Below are 6,495 nucleotides of genomic sequence, written 5' to 3' on the forward strand. Positions count from 1 at the left end.
TTATGTAATGGAACTCTAAGGAATAAAGGAATGTGGTTAGTTTATATGTAAATGCATGTCTTGTCTGATGGGTTTAATGTTGTTATTTTGAGGGCATTACAACTTGGTATCAGAGCGCACCAGGTTCGAATACTTTGGGTACGTGGGAAGTGATTAGGATCACAATGGGTTTGTCTCGCTTGATAGAGACTTAAATGTAGTATCATATGCTATGTGCTTAAGTGATAACATGCTTATGTGACTATGTGGGTATGGGATTTAATTTCTAGGATGTTGATTGGATCCTTGTGTTTCTGGGAGTCTTGTTGGAAAAGCACTTGATCAATGCTGTTTCTAACCGGAACTCTAGTAACGCCTCGGGACTATTATTATCCGGAAATGAAATTCGTAAGTGCTTATGTGTTTATGTGCTTATGTGGAGTGAATTACAGTTGTCCATGTATTAGGACGTGAGTGTTTAGTTTCGGCACATTTATGAATGTGCTAACGTTCTGTGTTGCCTTTATTAGGATGTCAGGACGAGGAAGAGGTGCTAGGCGTGGTAGACCTGCGAGGCAGGAAGTACCGTTACCGGGTGAGATTCCGGCAGTGCAGGAGGGAGTTGGTCAGGCCAATGTGGCCGAGCCAGTGGGTCAGCAGGCCATGGGTGCCTTGGCCAGAGAGATAGCAGGAGCTTTGGGTATTCTTAGAGCTGGGAAACAGGCAGCTGAGACAGGGCCTTCTTTCTTGAAGAGGGAGTTCTTCCGGTCTAATCCGGATGAGTTTATCGGGGATCCGAAGGAGCCACTGAAGGCTGATGAGTGGTTAGAACAGATGAGTAAGACGTTCGAGATGCTTGGCATTGAGGACGGAGCACTGAAAGTGACCTTGGCATCCTTCCAGCTGAAGGGAGATGCGGGTCAATGGTGGAAGTACGAGAAGGCTCGTGTGGGCGGTACTTGGGAGGCGTTTATAAATGCTTTTCAGGAGAGGTTTTTGTCTGCAGCAGCTAGGGAGAAGCTGAGGGATCAGTTTAGCCGGCTTAAACAGCAGGGCTTGTCAGTGGCCGAGTTTGAGGCTACTTTTACCAGTCTGTCCAGGTTTGCACCGGAAATGGTGGCGTCTGAGGAACGCCGTTGCTATGAGTTTGAGCGGAAGTTGAGGCGGGGCCTCAAGTTGAGAGTTGGTGGGTCTTACATCCGAGAGTATAGACACCTAGTTGATGCTGCTGCTCATATGGAGATTATGATGCAGGAGGAGGAGGAAGAACAGAGGGGCTCCAAGAGGAGCCAGGATAGTCAGAGTGATGGCAGGAGACAGAAGGGTTATAACCCTCAGCAGTCTCAGGGTGCAGTCTCTAGATCGACCTTTCCAGTGCTGAGTGTAGGCTCGGGGAGAGGCAGTCAGGGGGAATTCACTTGTTACAAGTGTGGCCAGCTGGGTCACAAGGTTTCAGTTTGCCCGCAGAAGGGTGGGGGTCAGAAAGCTGCTTCTTCTTCAGCTAGACCGCAGAGTCAGAGTTTGGGCAGGGGGCAGCCCTTGACTTGTTATCAGTGTGGACAGCCTGGGCACCTGAAGAGGTTTTGCCCGCAGTTGAGTGCCACTTCGGGAGCGTCTGGTTCTAGGCAGACGCAGGGTTTTCAGCCAGCTCAGTCTGTGCAGGCCTCGAGGGCCAATCCGGGAGCTTCGTCATCCCAGTCTGTGCAGCAGTCTTTTGCTCCGAGAGGTGAGCAGGTAGACCAGGGGCCTACGGGGCGCGTGTATGCTGTTACCGCGTAGGATTTAGTACCGGCTCCATCGGTAGTGAGAGGTACTTTTCTGTTTTGCAACTCGGTTGCTAGTGTGTTGATAGACACGGGTGCATCTCATTCTTTTGTATCTGCTGCATTTGCATCTGTTTTGGAATTGGAGTTAGCACGGTTAGCATCTCCTATTTGTGTGGTATCGCCTTTGGGTGGTGAGTTGATTCTGAAACAGGGTGTTAGAGGATGTGATATAGAGGTCGCCGACTATAGGCTTCCTTTTCCGTTTGTTGTCATGCCCATGAAGGGCTTTGATGTTATTTTGGGTATGGACTGGCTATCGTCATACCGGGCTGTTATTGATTGCTACCGCCAGAGGGTCACGTTATGTACCTTGAGCGGGGAGTGGTTCCATTTCTTGGGAGACCGAGTTGGTAGTGTTTTGCCACCGGGGTATGATTCGCGAGGGCGAAGTGAGCTTAGTAGTCTACTTGCCAGCTTTGAGAGTGGTGAGAGTGGTGAGACCCAGCTTGTGTTGCCGAGGGTGGTTTGTGAGTATTCGGATGTTTTTCCCGAAGATCTTGTTAGTTTGCCACCTCACCGAGAGATAGAGTTCTCTATTGATTTAGTGCCTGGTACGGCGCCGATTTCTATGGCACCTTACCGTTTTGTTCCATCAGAATTGGTTGAGTTGAAAGTTCAGCTCCAGGAATTGCTCGATAAGGGCTTTGTTCGCCCTAGTGTTTCACCGTGGGAGTGCCGGCCCTCTTTGTTAAAAAGAAAGATGGTGCCTTGAGATTGTGTATAGACTACCGGAAGTTGAATCGAGCTACGGTTAAGAATAAGTACCCTATGCCCCGTATAGATGATTTGTTTGACCAGTTGAAGGGTTCCCGTTGTTTCTCTAAGATAGACTTGAGATCGGGTTACCATCAGTTGAGGGTCAGGGAGGAAGATATTCCTAAGACGGCATTCCGTACGCGGTATGGCCATTATGAGTTTCTGGTGATGCCATTCGGACTTACCAATGCACCGGCAGTCTTTATGGACTTGATGAACCGGATTTTCTGGGAGTTCTTAGACCGATTTGTGGTTGTTTTCGTGGACGATATCCTTATCTATTCGTCTTCTGAGGAGGAGCACGAGGCACACTTGAGAGTGGTGCTTGAGTTACTTAGAGCCCATAGGCTGTATGCCAAGTTTGGGAAGTGTGAGTTCTGGCTGAGAGAAGTCAAATTCTTAGGCCACGTGGTATCCGGGGAAGGGGTATCTGTTGATACATCCAAGGTTGAGGCAGTGCAAGATTGGGCACAGCCTAAGAGTGTGTTTGAGATCCGCAGTTTTCTGGGATTAGCTGGGTATTACCATCGGTTTGTGAAAGATTTCTCCAGGTTAGCGTCACCGTTGACTAGACTGACTCGGAAGGGAGTCAAGTTTGTGTGGAGTGAGACTTGTGAAAAGTCGTTCCAAGAGTTGAAAGTTAGATTGACCACCGCTCCGGTGTTGATTATTCCGGAGAGAGGGTTGGGTTATGCGGTTTATTGTGATGCCTCACGAGAGGGTTTGGGTTGTGTGTTGATGCAAGAGGGGAAAGTGGTAGCTTACGGCTCACGTCAGTTGAAAATACATGAGAAGAATTACCCCACACACGACCTAGAGTTAGCAGCAGTGATCTTTGCCTTGAAAATCTGGAGGCACTACCTTTATGGTGAGAGGTTCGAGGTATTCTCGGATCATAAGAGTTTGAAGTATCTGTTTACACAGAGAGACTTGAATTTGAGGCAGAGGAGGTGGATGGAGTTCATCGAGGATTATGATTTTGAGTTGCACTATCATCCGAGAAAGGCCAATGTTGTGGCCGATGCCCTTAGTAGGAAGACCATTGGTGAGGTAGCTTGTATAGCCATCCGGGAATGGGAGATGTTGGGAGCACTTGGCGAGTTTGATTTGCTACTAGGCGAATCTGTTGAGGCTGCGGCCTTGTTTTCTGTTGTTGCGCAACCTACACTTGTGATTAGAGTGTTAGAGGCACAGAGAGGTGACCTTGAGGTAGAATCCCTCCGAGAGAAGATCTCCAGTGGGAAGGTTGAGAAGGGTTTGACGGTGTATCCCGACCTGAGTGTGAGATACCGAAACCGTTTGTTTGTACCGGAGTCTTGCCGAGAGGAAGTACTCCGAGAGTTTCACCATTCGCGCCTTGCGGTGCATCCGGGAGGTACTAAGATGTATCAGGATTTGGGTCGCCAATTTTGGTGGCGGGGTATGAAGAGAGATGTGGCTGTTTTTGTATCGAAGTGCCTTACTTGCCAGCAAGTGAAGGCCGAACATCAAAGGCCAGCGGGTTTGTTACAACCCTTGCCTATTGCCGAGTGGAAGTGGGAGCATGTCACTATGGACTTCGTTGTAGGTCTTCCGAGGACTCAGCGGGGTAGTGATGCTATTTGGGTGGTTGTAGACCGGTTGACTAAGTCGGCGCACTTCATTCCTATGCGCGTGAGAGATTCGGTAGATCATCTTACCGATTTGTATATTCGGGACGTAGTGAGATTGCACGGGGTCCCAGTGACGATCGTCTCAGATAGAGATCCTCGTTTTACTGCTAGGTTGTGGCAGAGTTTGCAGAGTGCCTTGGGCACTAAGTTGACCTTTAGTACGGCTTATCATCCTCAGACTGACGGGCAGTCCGAGCGTACTATTCAGATCCTCGAGGATATGCTTCGGGGTTGTGTCCTGGACTTCAGTGGGACGTGGGAGAGGCACTTGCCATTGGTAGAGTTTGCCTACAACAACAGTTTTCAGTCTAGCATCGGTATGGCACCGTTTGAGGCCTTGTATGGCCGACCGTGTAGGTCTCCAGTGTGTTGGGCCGAGGTGGGTGATGCACCTTTGTTGGGTCCGGAGTTGGTTAGGGAGACGACGGAGAAAGTTGAGCTTATCCGTAGGAGGCTTGTTACAGCCCAGAGTCGACAAAAGAGTTATGCTGACCGTAGGAGGAGGCCTTTGGTGTTTGAGGTAGGTGATCATGTCTTTCTGAAGATATCACCTAGACGAGGCCTGATGAGGTTTGGGAAGAGTGGGAAGTTATCCCCTCGGTTTATTGGTCCTTTTGAGATCCTTGAGAGGATAGGTGAGGTTGCTTATCGGTTAGCCTTACCGCCGCAGTTGTCCGGAGTGCATGACGTGTTTCATGTGAGTATGCTTCGGAAGTATGAGCCAGATCCATCACATGTGCTGGATTGGACCGATTTAGAGGTAGATGAGGATGCCTCGTATGAGGAGAGACCGGTTCGGGTCTTGGATAGGTGGGATCAGGTCCTGCGTGGCAAGACCATTCCTTTGGTGAAAGTCTTGTGGAAACATCACGGAGTGGAGGAAGCCACTTGGGAACGTGAGTTGGGAGTCCGTGAGAAATATCCGGACTTGTTTGTTGATGTGTGATCTTGTACTTAAATTTTACATTTTGTTGAACTTAAGAGCTTTTATATATGTCTTAAGTTGTGAAACATTGAAAATGTTTTGATTATTGGAAGTATGTTTTGGAACTTGCCTCATATGGAAGTTGAATGTAACATTATATGTGTTAAGTATATTGTTGAAATTGGAAAGATAGTGCATAATGTTGATGCATGTTGAAAATACATATGTTGTTTACATATTGTGATATGTCTCTTGTTAAAGGGATGGGATGACCGGTAATGGGTCGAATTGTTGAATGTTAAAATGTAACATTGTCTAAAATGGAGGAAAACCTGTTTTTGAAAACTTGTGCTTAATTTCGGGGGCGAAATTCTTTAAGGGGGGGAGGTTATAGCGATCCCGGGTTTACCCTTGTTGTACAGTGATCCGGACATGTGTCCGCGGATGTTGGTAGTTGGTTATTATCGTGTTTACATTCCATTTTCTTCATATTTGAGTTATAGGATGTGTTAGGCAGGTTTGTTACAGGTTGGTTGTGTTCGGGAGCCTAGTGTTGCTGCCCAGAATTTTGGACCTTCGCTTGAGCGAGGAGTTGGTCGCTCGAGCGAGAGTGGGGTTCGTGTCTGGTGGGTCGAGCCAGAGTGGCTCGCTCGAGCGAGCGGTTGCACCTGGTTCTGGACCTGAGAGTTGCCTTTCTTGGCTCGAGCGAGCTTCCTTCGCTCGAGCGGTCTGGGTTTTTCTTCGCTCGATCGAGAACTTCTTGGCTCGAGCGAGAGTTTCTGTGTCTGGTCGCTCGAGCGACGAAGGCTTCGCTCGAGCGAGCGTGTTTTATATCAGCGGACAGCAGCGTCTTAAACATCACTTTTTCACTTCCTTTCTTTGATCAAACCCTAAATCTGAGCCTCTCTCTCTCTAAACTTACATTCTCTCTAAGATTTGATCTCCCTAGGGTGTGAATCTAGCCTAGGGCCTTTGTTAAAAAGATAGAGGGCATTGAGAGCTTCGATTTAATCTGAAAAAGTTTGGATTTGGAGCAAGTTGATCTTCGAGTCTTCATCTCCTTTGTGGCTTAAACTTCAAGGTAGGGATATCCTACTCCTCTCTATGGGTTTTGTCTTTAAATTTTGGTATTTTGAGATGTTGGGCTTGGTTTGGTAATTTTGTGAAAGTTTGGGGCTTTTGTGTAATTTTACAAAAGTTGGGGTTTTATTCATAATAAACCTAGATGCATGTCTGGCATAGAAAAATGGAATGATTGTTGAATCATTGATGAAAATGGGACCTAAGGGTTGAAATGTTAATTATGGGAATTGACCTAATTACATTGTTTAATTAATTGGGATAATTAATTGAGAAG

Source organism: Camellia sinensis, chromosome 10 (genome assembly GCF_055761805.1).
Source record: "Camellia sinensis isolate YWXY chromosome 10, ASM5576180v1, whole genome shotgun sequence".
In the NCBI taxonomy this organism is placed as follows: Eukaryota; Viridiplantae; Streptophyta; class Magnoliopsida; order Ericales; family Theaceae; genus Camellia; species Camellia sinensis.